Source organism: Marmota marmota, unplaced genomic scaffold, assembly GCF_001458135.2.
Source record: "Marmota marmota marmota unplaced genomic scaffold, marMar, whole genome shotgun sequence".
Lineage (NCBI taxonomy): Eukaryota > Metazoa > Chordata > Mammalia > Rodentia > Sciuridae > Marmota > Marmota marmota.
Window position 1 is genome coordinate 12,219,156 of NW_026000005.1, and position 15,219 is coordinate 12,234,374.

A 15,219-nucleotide genomic window follows, 5' to 3' on the forward strand; every position below is an offset into this window, starting at 1 on the left:
GAAGAAAACAGTCACTCCTAAGGCATAAATTTATTTTTCATTCATCTGCCTAGTTATTGAGCATTTCCTTTATGACAAAGATTCTAGTGCAACAGTGAAAAGATAGTCATAATCCCCTTGGCCTCATAAAAGATTATAGTCTGGAGAGGGACGGGTGTCAAGTGAGGGAACCAGGTTCAGACTGTTTGTACAACATCATTCATGTTGTTTCTGCAGACAAAGCATGTGGTGAACTTGAGGGTGAGACAGAATTAAACTAATAATTCCCAAGGCAACCAAACCTCATGAGAGTTTCAGTGTATTTGGGGAATGATAACACCCACATCTTCATGTACATCTTTACAGGCAAGAAAGTCATTGGGCATTTTGGGGCACTAGCACTGTCCTATGAAGACAATCAAAACTGCTAACTGGTTATATGTATCAAATGCTCTCTTTTATTAAAACATTACGGAAGCCCATGGGGAGGCTGACATACAGAGGAGTTCCTGACCTTTTGGTCTCAAATTCCACAAGACAGATTAAACTCTTTACTGTGAGATTCTCTTATAGTTAGCTAAACCAAAGACAATCCTGCAGAGAACTTGCCTAGGGTCCAGACGGAGACACAATTCATCCTTTGTTTTCCTTCCTCTTGTGATTCAATAGAGAAGTAGGGGAAGGCTTTTTTTCCCCCTCAGATAAAACAGGCATACATACAGCATTTGGCGAGGGTGAACACATGGATTTTAAGATCTAAAGGCCTTTGGTGAGTGTTCTTCAAAAGCAAGTGTAAGCTATCAGTCTCAGTCTTGCAGCCCATGACAGAGTAAAGGCTTTGCTGGAGCAGGACTGAGTCAGCAGCCACTCCATAGAGAATCCAGGAAAGAGATATGGGGACCCAGTTTCTAGCATGCTTTCCTATACAAAACTATTACCAACACACTCATATACACACACACTGTTTGCTTCATTAAGTTGGGTTCTTTACTTGTTTAAAAATACAACCAGTTATTCAGGAGGCTGAGGCAAGAGGTTCACAAGTTCAAGGCTAGCCTCAGGAATTTAGCAAGGCCCTCAGCGATTTAGCAAGACCCAGGTCTCTAAATAAATAAATAAGGAGCTGGGGGTGTAAGTCCTTTGTAAAGTAACCCTGGGTTTAACCTTTAATCCCAGGACCAAATATATATATATATATATATATATATATATATATATATATATATATATNTATATATATATATATATATATATATATATATATATATATATATATTACAATATTATATATTGTTTATAACTACTTCTTTTTAAATTATTTATTTATTTATTTTAGTTTTAGATGGACACAATACCTTTATTTTATTTATTTATTTTTCTGTGGTGCTGAGGATCAAACTCAGTGCCTCACACATGCTAGGCAAGTGCTCTACCACTGAGCCACAACTGCAGCCCCTATACATAATCAACTTCATCAGAGAAATTCTTCAAAGGATGCTTAGCATATTTTAAGCAAACCTCAAGATCATTATGAAGAACAATTTAGTCTTTCTAAATATACTATTGGTATTTTCTCTTGCCTTTCTGATCATTGAATCATTGTGTCATCTTTTATCTTTTTTTCATGTTTTTGAGTTCATCAAATGCTTGTATTGACCATGCTAACTTCCTCATATTCTTGTTTTGTATCTTTCTCCTTATATCATTATAATCTCATATTTAAATTTTTTTTAGTTGTAGTTGGACACAGTACCTTTATTTTATTTATTTTTTTATGTGGTGCTGAGGCTCGAACCCAGGGCCTCGCAAGTGCTAGGCAAGTGCTCTACCACTGAGCCACAACCCCAGCCCTGTAATCTCATATTTTTTGAAGAGTGAGGAATGGTACTAATAGTGAAGGCAGTTAATTTTAATGGTTTGAATATGTCCCCCAAAGGTCATGTGTTGGGGACTTAATTCCCAATATGACAGTGTTGGGAGGTGAGGTCTAATGAGAGGTGAATATGTCATGAGGCATCCACCCTTGTGGGTAGACTAATGCCAATATTAAGGAAGTGGGTTTCTTATGAAAGGATGGGTTCAGCCCCCTTTTATTCTATTGTCTGCTCCTTGCCATTCTGCCATGTAATGACACAGCAAGAAAGCCCTAGCTAGAAGCCAACCTCTGGATCTTGGACTTTCCAGCATCCAGAACCATGAGCCAATACATTTCTGTCCGCTATAAATTAACCTAGTTCCAAGTATTCTGTTATAGCAGCACACAAGGATTAAGACATTAAGTTTTGGATTTCACAGTGTTTCCCTGAAGATAGCATAATGTCAACAAAGCAAGTAATTAAACTGAGTAGGTGCTGACTGTGGATGAAGGGCATGTCAAGTTGTTAACACAGCAAGTCATTAAGCAAAGTGACTACTAAACTCAATAAAGCAAGACTTGCCCCTGGATAAGCTGCCCTGGGATAATGCAGAGTTGATTATGGTAGTCCAACTTTCAACCAGGAAAAAAGGTTGGAGACAAAAGATAGCAATAACAACCTTTCAGAATTGAAAAGTTGGAGGATACTTCAAAAAATGGTCAGTTGGCTGCAAGCGCTACCTTTAAAGATATTATTGACTGACCCTTCTGGGCTATATGTCTATCCATTCTATAATCAAAATAGATATGCAGCTTACTTGTGAAATAACTTATTCCAATGTTTAATGCTTCTAAATAGTTCTTTCTGCGTTCCAATGAAGATTCTCCCAAATGTAAGATCATTTTTCTTTGGTGAAACTATCTGGCTTCATGAAAATAACTGCTTATCACTTTTCTCTTTAAGGGATTTAACACACAAACTCTGGAGCCAGACTGCCTAAAGTGTGAACCCCATTGCAAGCACTTGGACTCTCAACTTCTAGGCCACTTTCTTAATCTGCCTGAGTTTCCTCATTGATAAAATGGAAGTGCTACCAGGTAGCTACCTCAGGGAGTTATTGTGAGAAATAAATGGGATAATGTATTTCAAATTCTTTCTTACTACTGATGGGTGAAAGGCTCTCAGAATGGCAATAATAACAATTATTGTTATTCAATACTTCCTATATTTGAAGGTGGTATTTGAACGAATCTTATGCTCTTCTACTGAGCATTAAACAATTCAAATTTCCTTTGAAAATTTCAAAGTCTTCTCATTTTTCCTTCTGACTGATCATTAGGTTATTTAATGTAACAATTGATAACCATATATGCTTAAAAAAACTAAGAAATTTACTTTTTACAGTATTTTTAATGATAATGACCTTGAATCATCATAAGAAAAGTTGCATAATATTCAAAATACCGATTTTGAGGAATATTTCAGCTAAATATTATTTTTTCTTTGAAAATCAACTTTAAAAGGGACAATCAACTGGGAGCATAGCTCAGTGGTAAAGTGCTTGGCTAACATTCATGAAGCCCTGGGTTTGATTGCCAGCACTGCAAAATAAACGAATAAATCGAAAATAGAAAATTAAAACGGACAGTCAGCAATTAAGCATGTCCTGAGAATATAGTGGTGAGAAATAACAGATGCATTCTTTGTTAAGAAAGGCAGATATTAATCAAATAGTCATAAAAATGGAGAGCCTAATTAATAAGCGAGATAAAGAAATGAAGCATGTTTCTATATGAGTATACTAAAAACAGACACTGACCTCATCAGGCTTCCCTGAAGAAAGGACACTTAACCAAGACCTACGGAATGAGTAAGCAATACCAGGGCCAACTGGAGGGGCAGTTAGGCTGTTGGGAGCAGCTGTTAGGTTGGAGCTCTTTTACCTGAAGGGTCCTTTGCAGTAGGGGGTAGAAAGTGGGGGGCTGGGGGTGGAGAGCATCAGAGAAAAGATCAAAACCAAGAATTCTTGGCTGGGAGGTGCCACAGTGCAGAAAGTCAGAGAGGGAGCACCACAATCCCTGCAGGTCATATAAACCTTGCTAAGGATGGTCTGTCTTCTGGGAAACAACTGAAGGTTTAAAGCAGATCACGTAGAACAAGATCCAGCTTGCACTTTGGAAAGATGCAATGACTGCAGTGTGGGGAATGGACAGGTAAGAGGCTGAAAGTGTTGCAGGACAATTATCTAGGACTGAAGAAGTCTAGGGGTGAGGACTGTGTGCTTGCACTAGGGTCTTTACAGTAGGGAAGGAGGGAAGTGGACGCATACCGTAAATATTCACAGGTAGCACTTGGGCTGGGAAGAAGGTGCTTGAATGACTCCAAAGTTTCTGGAATGAGTAATTGAAAAGATGAGGCAGCACTTACTAAGACAGTGCCCATTGCAGGAGAACACTGTAGCACTCATAGTTTGTAAGGTAGGTTAAAAATTTTGTTTTAGACATGCTGAGTTTCACATAATTAGAAGGTTCCAGCTGATTACTGGTGAGCATGCATGGAATCCAAACAAAAAACAATGGAAAGTCCTGATGGACATGTTTTCCAAATGATGGCTATCATATTTTTTTTAGTGACTGCATTTGTGTTTACCAGATTTAGAATCCCTTTCTATAATAGGACAAGCTCCACAAACTATAACATAGATAATAGCTTAGCATCTGTGGAAGCTCAGTTAAAGCTGTCAGATTGAACATAAGCATTCAAATCTCTTCGCTCCTGAACCCAGCCAAGAGAACAATAAAATGATTTTGAACAAGACATAAATGCACAAGGACAAAGGGAATGAGATAGAAGACAACAGAAATAAAATTTTAGAAAATGGAAAGCAGATAGATGAGTAGTAACTCAATTAGGACACCCAAGAAACTGAATCTTAAACTTGTGGAGAGGCAGCCCAACTTAGCAAAGTACAGATCTAAAAAATTGGAGCATCAGGTACCTTAGGAACTAGGAACTAAGTAGAATTTAGGTGCCTAAGTAGGGGATTTGGCACAGAGTCTTTGAAAAAGGCTGGTAGATCCCTAACTCACCACACCTCTTTTACAGGTAGCAGAATGACTCTCTGTCTCATTCTGCTGACAATAACAAAGGGACTCTGGATTGGTGTAATGGGAAAGGTTGAGGACTATGACACTAAGACTAGGGAGGCTGATTCATCCTGAGGTAGGGAGGGGGAGAAAGGGAGGAATAAATGAATTTGATATAGGGCAGAAGGGTGGGAGGGGAAGGGAGGGGACATGGGGATAGAAATGATGGCGAATGAGTTAGACATCATTACCTTAAGTACATGTATGAAGACATGAATTGGTGTGAATATACTTTGTATACAACCAGAGATATGAAAAATAGTGCTCTATATGTGTAATATGAATTATAATGCATTCCGCTGTCATATATAAAAAATTTTTAAAAATAAACAAATTAAAGAGTGTTTGTAATCCCAGCAACTCAGGAGGCTGAGACAGAGGATTGCGAGTTCAAAGGCAGCCTCAGCAAAAAGCAAGGCACTAAACAACACAGTGCAACCCTTTCTCTAAATAGAATAAATGACTGGGGATGTGGCTCAGTGGTCAAGTGACCCTGAGTTCAATCTCACCCTCCACACCAAAAAAAAAAAAAAAAAAAGTGTTTATAAATCATGCACCAAGATTTCCTCCACTTTCTTCCTTCACTTGAGTCCTAGAACACTGTTAGCCAGGCTTGCACCTTCTTGGCAGAAGGCTGGAAGTGTTCTCTGGGAAGTCTTATCAGCCTGAGAGAAAAGACACTGGCCCAGTATGTTGACCTGTGTCACATCATCCCAAAGCAAACCCAGTGGAGAGCCACCTTCTCTTCTCAATGGCCCATTCTTGAAATAAAACTGGACAGCTGGGGATGGCTAGATATTTGAGGGGAAAAGCCTATTAATGAAAGAGAGAAAAAACAAACAGAAGAAGGCAACTTGAAGGGAATACACTCTGCCAAAAGAAAACTTAAAAAAAACAAACTATCTTGTCTTCAGAGAGCTAAGAGAAGATATGAAATAATAACAGGATTATCTATAAAAAGAATATTCAGTATGCTCAAAGAAAACCTAGACATTAAAAATATGACATTAGAAATGAGAAATTTGATATTAGTCCTAAAACATAAAGTTAAGGAAGTCTCCTAGGACAAAGAGTAGAAAGACTAATATAAGGATGTAGGAGAGCTAGGATATTATGATTGTAGGAGCAATCCAGGAGTCCAACATCCAAGAAAGGTTACTAAGAAAAAAAGAGCAGATGACAGGGAACAAAGAAATGAAAATATTTTATGATTTCAGTTTCCAGGTTAAGTGGCCCATCAACTGCTCCAAACCATGGATAAAAACAGATGTTCATCCAAGAATACCATATTAAGACTTTCATTAATATATTCCTATCCGATATAATGAAAACCACAGCATGATCATATTGAGAGAATGGGCTCAGGATGGGAGTGAGGAATGAGAAAAAAGGATGGCTAACTCCTCACTCTCTAGAGTTACATGACAAGGGAAACCATACAAAGTAACAATTAAAACACATTATTCTGGGGCACAGTGGCACAATCCTATAATCCTGGGGCCTGGGGAGGCTGAGGTAGGAGGATCATAAGTTCAAAGCCAGCCTCAGCAATTGAATGAAGCCCTAAGCAACTAAGTGAGACCCTGCCTCTAAATAAAAAAATACATAAAAGGACTGGGGATGTTGCTCAGTGGTTAAGTACCCCTGGATTCAATCCCTGGTACCAAAAAACAAACAAACAAACATTATTCAGTAAAACAGAGGGAAATACCTTATTAAGCAACCCGGAGTGGGCTTGAATGGAGTATGAAAGAGTTGCCTCTAGTGAATGAAAAGTAGGTTGTTTTCAAAACAAACCTTGTAGATCTGATTCTTTAAATTATATGTATGTGTAATGTCAGTAAAATAAAATATAACTGCAAAATCAGGCTCTGGAGGTGTACTGCTGTCATACATATCCAATGCCTAACACTAATTTGTATGTTATTTAACTTCTTGAGCATCAGTTTCCTCATATGAAAAATTGGAGACAATAGCACTGACTTTCTGTGAGGTAGTTGAGAGGATTATACACAGTGAAGTGCATAAAGTTAGCAAAGTGCCTTGCTATTTTCTGGCACTTGGTGTGTGTGGGGGATTCTTTTTGCTTTCCTTCTTGCCAATCATCCTTATTTCATTTGCTTAGAATTTTCTACATTATCAAATTTCCATCACATTTCTGATCAGATCATCTTCCCAGATATTGTACCCAACTCACTTTGCTTGGAATTCTGAGTGCTCTCAAATACACTGATGGGTTATATCAATATCTGGTTAAGTGTCAAAAGAGATTCAGCATGGTCCTACCTATATGTATTTGATACATTCTTTCCAAAGGTATTGGGAAATATATTCACCTGAAATTATTAGTAATCCATTTCTCACTGTGTTCTTTTGTTTGGATTTTGGGGTGGGAGTACAGTAGAAAGGTAGCTCTCTTTGATCACACACACAAAAAAATATTTTGAAAGCTTTTCCATCATAAACTTACCATTTTCTGATTTATTTCTAAAGGTGGCTTCCTCCACTATTTGTGAATTTGTGAATTTGCTAGAGCCATGTATCTTCAAGTTTCTAGTGCCACTCCACTGATCCTCCAACTAACAGAGCAACAGTCACAGCATGTGAATGTTGAAATTACTTCAATTTGCCAATATAGAAACTGAACTCACTGACTTGTCTGAAAGTCACAACCAGAAAGTTGTAGGTTAACTTCTGTTCTACTTCTCTCAGTCTAAGCCTAGTGTTCTTTCTACCTTGTGAACTGAGTGTACATCAGTGAGTGACATCTTTATGGGCTCAGATTTGTGAAATGAAGGTGTGGAATAATCTTTAAATTCCTGCCAGCCCTAATTTCCCATGAATTGCTGAAGTATAGGAGGAGATTAAACCTGTATCATTCCCAATGATTTTTTTTCCTCCCATATAGGGGCTGTGGATTCTACTAAGAGCCAAAAAATCCATATAATTATGAAGTCCAGCTTTCTCCCATACAATTTTCACTTCCTGTCTTATTCATAAATACCAAGATACAAAATGGCTTTGGGTTTTATTTTCACTTTTGCAATCACTTGGGAATCTCATCAAGCCTGAGGAAAGGTTTGGAAATTCATTCTGCATTTCTCAAGAAGCTACAAATGTTGTGAAATCCACTGGATTCTAAGCTTCCTGAAAGAATGAGCTCTGACTGGACAAAGCAGCTCATTTCCAGTAAAGTTCATGGTAATTCTCTGGAAATATTGGAGAGGTCATGGTAGCTGCAGCCCAGTGGTGTGCTTTTGGTTAGGGCCTATATCCAGTGGCTATGTGGGGCACCCCACAAGGTTTTCTTTTCCCTTAGTTCCAGACATTCATTTAGCAAGCTGGACTCAGCCAGTCAAAAGAGGCCATAAATGATACAGCCCAGCCCAGTGCACTGTGGGAGCTCAGAAGTTAAAAAAAAACCAAGTTGCTGCAAATGATAGATTTTCAAACTAGATGCAGACAGGAGGGAGAGTGGGGGGGGGTAGAGAGAGAGAGAGAGAGAGAGAGAGAGAGAGAGATTGCTTTTGCTTTTTGCTTAACTCTTGGCTAGTTTGTGTAATTAACCATGTGTCCCACTTTTTCAGGCATTCCACGTCACTTGCTGACCCCTCTCAGCAATTCTGAGTGATCTTTTTCAGTCCGAGTGGTTTTAGGACTCGGTAAATAATGCCTCTGTGAAAGAACTCTTGTTCTGTGCTTAAAGACCCAGAACCAAACCTAAAAAAAAAAAAAAATCATTTGAAAAGCAAATCTCTATGAAACTGGTCTTAGAGCTGATGATATTTTTAAAAGGCCCAATCCCAAACAACACTCGTAAACACCTTAATCAACTTCTGAGGACTCTCTAATGCATTGATTAGAAGTTACTGGTCCTTGAACATGCTGCTACTTAATAAACCATTAAATAAAGTTAATTATTATCAATATATTGCAGGGTTGGAAAATCTATTCTGGCTTTTGTTTTCTCATGAAGTCATAAGGGAATTTAGAATTGAGAGAGCAGTGATATTGTGATTACGTTCCAGGTACTACTCTGAAGTGAACTAAGCTTTAACTTTCAACTTTGCCCTTTAGTGCCCTCTTCTTGATGGCATTCTCCCCACCCCCACCCGGTGAACACCACCTCTACAGAGCTCTCCACTCTCTTCATAAAAATTTTACCCTGTAAAGAATATAACATGGTCAGTAAAAAAAAAAAAGGTGTGTAAATACTGTTCCAGTTGGCTGTGTTCACTCTTGCAAGAAATTTTTCATTTTAGTAGCTCTTAGGACAAATGAGAGGGCCCACCATCAGAGTTTACTTTGGTAGAGGGACATGAAAGGGGAAGGGGTAGGCTTCCTCTGGATCCTAGCTGTAAATTTGTTCTGAAATCTAAAGAGGCTTGTAAAGCTCTTAGCAGAGTGCTTGACAAACAGTGGATGCTCAATAAATGTTAGTTGGTATTTTTGTGATTTTACCATTGTGGATGCCATCACTAGATCCTGAGGGGCGTGACTGAGCTTTTATTGCTAAGTCATGGGGGATGGTATAATCCATATTCAATTGTCTAACTATTTAGAACTTTCTCAGAGTACGTTGGCTTCTGCTTTGGACTGGTAACTAGAAAAGAATGCATTTGGCTTTCTTGACCCCTGCTAATGGAAATCAGCTGAAATATCCCAGGGATTACAATTTCAAGACCTCTGACAGGAAATGCGCACACAGTCTTGGACATATACAAGCTTCCTCAGAATAGCCATGAGCCTAGTGACTCTGCTGAAATGTCAAGTCAAATTGAAAGGGTTCTGAGGCCACTGAGTAAGTTGCTAGGCTACCGAGCAAGGCCAGGCAACTCCTTGCTTATCACATCTTCCTGGCATTGTTTTCAGCTTGTTTCACATGTAGTCAATGGTATTATTATTTTACATGTTCCCCAACTGCTGGTTCTGTTAACACAAGTAAAGGTCTAAGAAAGTGATGGATGGTTCTTAGTGAGGCCGTAGAGTTTCTGCATAAATTAGTATGTGGAATATATAATTTGGAAATGGTTTCAGTCTGTAACAGGAACGATTCTTTTATATTAAACAAACGAAAGATGTTAAAGTGTTTCAGTGAGTACTCCTACCCAGTGCAAAACTTGTTCTTGGAGAGGAAATGAAATTTTGGTGAAAGATGGAAAAGGCAGTAATTTATTCTACCGGCATCCTCCTACATGTGTGAAATGACATTTGTTTCAGCTATTCATTACAGCTTTGTTTGTAGTATCAAAAAATTGTAAATAACTCAAATGTCCATCAATGGAGGACTAATAAAATAAATGACAGTAAGTCCCTCATTAGAATATTATGAATTCTGAAAAAAAAAAAAGATAGTAGGTTCTTTATGGCTATGGAAAGATTCCTAGGATATAGTATAAGGAAAACAAAAGCAAGGTACAAAAGAGTGTTGTAAAATGAGATGGAGGGAAAGGACATATATACATCTTTTCTTATAAAGGCTCAGGTTATCTCTGAAGTGGTACACAAGAGAATGGAAACGGTGGTCAAGGGGAGTGGAGAACTGGGTGCCTGGAGAGCACAGGAAGGAGAAAGAAGTCTTTCTATACACAACTTCAATATGTTTTAAATTTCTCATCATGTAAATGCATTTTCTTAACTTAAAAAAAGTGATTTTTTTTAATTTAAAAGAGAAAAATAAAGAAAAGTAACAGTAGAGCATGATCTTATGTATAGAAAACAACATATCTACCAATGGAATGGAGACAAGGCCGAGAAACCATGTAAATCATTCTGTTTTTCTGAATCTTGGGAATTTCAAGTTTCCAGAAATCCCCTTTAGGAATGTGAAACAAGCTGGGTGTGGTAGCACAGGCCTGTCATCCTAGCGACTCAGGAGTCTGAGGCAAGAGGATTGCAAGTTTGAGGCCAGTAATTTAGTGAGGCTCTCAGCAACCTTGCTTCAAAATAAAAAAATAAAAAGGGGGTCTAGTTCAGTGATAAAGTACCCCTGGGTTCAATCCCCAGTACCAAAAAAAAAAAAAAAAAAAGGAATGTGAAAAAATGATGGTGTCATGAATATCTCTGGCATTCAGGATTAGGCAAACTTTTCTGTTTCACTGAATTATTTTTGCTGTGTCTTAGTAAGCTTTGCATCAGAAAATGACCTATCCACGTCATTCAACTCTACCCCTAGCGCATGTATGGTTGATTCGCCAGGGTTGGCCCAAATTAACCAAGTCACAGTACCCCACTACCATTGCCAACAATTAATTGATTCAAGAAAGGACAGTTCAGGCTAATCTAGAAAGGGCATTAGGTAAAAACTAAGGAAATCTGATTTAGATATGGACTTTCAGTTAAACATATATTGTTTTATTAATTATAACAAATGTTTTATCTTAATTTAAGACAATAATAGTATGGAAAACTGGTTGAGGAGCACATTGGCAGCTCTAAATGATCTTTGTAATTTTTCAGTAAATCTAAAACTGTCATAAAGTTAAAAATATATTTAATATTTAACATTTATATACGTAAATATATAAATATATATTCACACAAAAAATAAACTAAAATTGGGTATTCATTATTGCCATGTCCTCAATATTTTTAAATTAAAAAAAAAATCTTTACTTTTACAAAGTTATTACTTTTGAGATGGAAGCAATGGCACACACCTTAATCCCATAAAACATACCTCTTTTCAGTGTCTGCTAGACTTTATTAATTATTAAATATTATTAACTCAGTAGGCTGAAGCAGAAGGAGCTCAAGTTCAAGGCCAGATCCAGCAACTTAGTGAGACACTGTCTCAAAAATAAATAAATAAATGAAAAGAACTGGAGAAAAGCTCAGTGGTAAAGCACCCCTGAATTCAATATATAGTACGTAATCATCAGCATCATCATCATCAAAAGTTATTATCCTAAAAAATTATTTTCAGTGTCCTTAGTGGTGGCGCATGTCTATAATACAGCAACTTGGGAGGTTGAGGCAGGAGGATAGCAAGTTTTAAGCCAGGTTTGGCAACTTGGTGAGGCCATCTCAAAATTAAAACATAAACAAGGCTGCTGGGAATGTAGCTCAGTGGTAGCATACCCCTAAATTTAATCCCCAGTACAAAAAAATACCCCACAATATTTGTCTTTTTAATAATTAACTATTTACAATTTTGTTTCTTATTTTATTTTATTTTTTTTTGTGTGTGTGTGATTCATCTCAAATTGCTACTTCCATGTTTCTTTGGAATTTAAGTGGTTAATAAGTCCAGCCCAATCAGATGAACAAACTGTCTTTTATTCCACACTTTCTAGTGCTCATTTAAAAAATTCCATGCAGAGTTTTGTGTTTTCTGTCTTATTTTGCTTTTTTGTGTAAAATCAAATAAAGAACACTGTGTAAATATAATTAATCAGAAGTGTGTAAACCTTTGTCATCAATTAAGTTCATTTATTCTTTGAAGTCACTTAATGAATGAAATATGCTAATAAAATGATGTCGATTGAGAGACTGGTTATCTGATTTCTACAATTAAACATTTTTCATTTGTCTGTCTTTTTGGTTCAATGTGAGTTTTAATTTTTTATTTTTGTATAGTTTAAAAACCGGGTTTTATAGGCCTCTCAGGTATAATCAAGCCTATATGAGATCCACACAAAGTAAATTCCTAACTGTGGTGATTTTTAAAAAATATTTTTTTTTTAGTTGTAGATGGATACAATACCTTTATTTTATTTATTTATTTTTATTTGGTGCTGAGGATCAAATCCAGTGCCCCACCCATGCTAGGCAAGCACTCTACCACTGAGCCACAACACCAGCCTCTAATTGTGGTGATTCTGAATCCAGAATAAAATAACTGATTTATAATATGGTTAAGTTTCATAGCAACCATATTATCTATGGTTTTCATCATACATGTTTTCAGTTGTTGCAGTACTTAGCCCATGCTATTTATGATGAAATTCCTTAATAAGTAAGAGATCAGGATAAAGTGAATTGACTGATTTTATAAAATACTACTCTATTTCCAAGATAGGGCAAAGTCAGCAGATCCCCTTGCAAAAATAAAACATACCTCTTTTCAGTGTCTGCTAGACTTCAGATTTCTCTTCCTGGGACACCACTGGATATGGATCAAGAAAGGTTCTATACCATAGGTCAGCACATTTTTCTGTACAGGGTCAGGTCATAAATATTTTGGACTCTTCAGATCATGTGGACTTTGTCACTACCTGCCTCTGTTGAAAGCAGCCTTAGGCAATACCACAAAAGGGTTTGGGGCCACAATTGGCTGACCCCTGTTCAATTCGCTTTGCTTTAAAATTTAATCTCTAAGCAGATCACTGTGTTTGAAGGATAATACCCAGGATGGCTTACATTTAATTAGAGTGATTTATGTCTTGTGACATTATAACATGCTCTCTTATGTTGAGACTTTGAGGCCAGAGAAATATGGTTGGAATTTCAGTACTACTCAGCAGTAGTTGTGGACTGGAATCTCTCTACAGTCTTTATTTTCCCATTTATGGAATGTGGATAATAAATCTTACTTTGGAGGGGTCTTGTAATGATTAAATGAGAATGTATGCCAAGTGCCTGACACAAAGAACATGCTCAAAAATATTAATTTCCCTCTCAGACCCTGCAACAATATCCTCCTCTACACACATGTAGAACTGGACAACACCTTCACTTCATTGACCCAATATCAAAACCTTCTCTCAGATCTTAGAAGTTTAAAACCCTCTCCATTTCTGGAAGTCTGTTCTGTGTGGTTCTTGCAACCTTTTATATGTTAACTACAATCTGCCCTCAAAGTATTTACCCGAGTCCTTGATTCTGATAATTCTCAGGGAAGTAAAGAGAATCTATAAAATATACTACGGGATTTTAAAGGGCTACTATTCAAAAGAGATCTCATAAAGAGAGTAACAAATTTACCTTTTATTTGATGTTTGCTATGAGCATGTCAAAGCTTCTTAGGATTCGTTTTACTATAAAATTGCTTAGGGAATTCACTTTTAGTGTCATAAGTAGTGGGTTGAGAGAACAATACTACTTGAAATTATTCCCATTTGAAAAGTTTAATTGAAAAATATAAATACACACTGCTATTTAAAAAAAAAAATAAATACACATATGAAGCCCTGATGGTAAGAAGTGCTTTCGTAGATGGAGAGTGATTTTGTGTGTATTTACTTGTGTAAACATACTTGGAGACTATAGAATGAAGTGTATTTAGCATTAGACTTTTATAGTTGGGGAATATTTAGGTCCTTCCATAATTAAAAAAAAAGGAATTTGCTTTTTGTCACTAGGGAAATTATTATAATCAATGCTAATGTGGCTATTTTACATGTATAAAGCAATAACATCTTTAAAGAAGTAGTGTAGTAAAGAAGCAATACAATTTGGGGAAATAATAAGCGGGCAGAAGTTATTTGTTTGCCCCCTTTGGATCTCAATTGAATTTGTGTCTGACTTTGATGAACAGAATGTTACAGAGGTGACATTATGCTAGTTCTAGAGTGTAGGCCTAGGAGACCTTGAAGCTTCTACTTGCCTCTTTGGAACCCTGAGGTCATGATGATGCAAAGTCTGATGTGAAATACCACAGGATGGCCGAGCACCTGGGGAAGAGCAGAGGTGCCCCAGTGCAGAGCTAGCACCCATCTGCAGGCACATAAGTGAGTCCTACCTAGGTCCTTTGGCCTCAGGTGAGCTGTAATCTGATAGCTCACTCAGTGTATCCACATGAGTGAATATAGGAAAGACCATCAGGAGTCACTCCTAGATGGTCAGCCAACAGAATCAAGAAAGTAAGTAGTTACTGTTCTTAAAACATGAAGTTTTGACAATGTTTGCTATTCATGCCTGAAAACTAATTTGAGTTAATATTTGTTTTTGTAGTATAAAGAGTCCAAGGCAAGGACAAATATAAGTGAAAAGCAACTTAATCAGGTTTGATAACTTTTAAGGAAGTAATATTCAGCTTACTTCCTTTAACATTAAAAATGTTGGCCGTGGTGGTACATGCCTGTAATCCCAGCAGCTTGGGAGGCTAAAACAGAAGGATTGCGAGTTCAAAGCCAGCCTCAGCAATGGTGAGGCGCTAAGCAACTCAGTAATACCTTGTCTCTAAATAAAATACAAAATAGGGCTGGGGATGTAGCTCAGTGGTTGAGTGCCCCTGATTTCAATCCCTAGTACGGAAAAGAAGAAGAAGAAGAAGGAGGAGGAGGAGGAGGAGGAGT

At 37.3% G+C, this 15,219-nt stretch overlaps 2 long non-coding RNA genes across 3 annotated transcripts in view; one reads left to right on the forward strand and one right to left on the reverse strand.

Annotated features, from left to right (window-relative positions):
- Positions 1 to 13,352, reverse strand: part of LOC107138554 — a 91,232-nt gene extending 77,880 nt beyond the window's left edge. For both annotated transcript variants that reach the window (XR_001503012.2, XR_007349411.1), the window contains exon 1: positions 13,041 to 13,352. This is a non-coding gene — a long non-coding RNA (uncharacterized LOC107138554). The remainder of the gene's footprint in view (positions 1 to 13,040) is intronic.
- LOC125618160 overlaps positions 1 to 15,219 on the forward strand; it is a 42,811-nt gene that overhangs the window by 16,081 nt on the left and 11,511 nt on the right. The gene's annotated exons all lie outside the window — the stretch shown is intronic.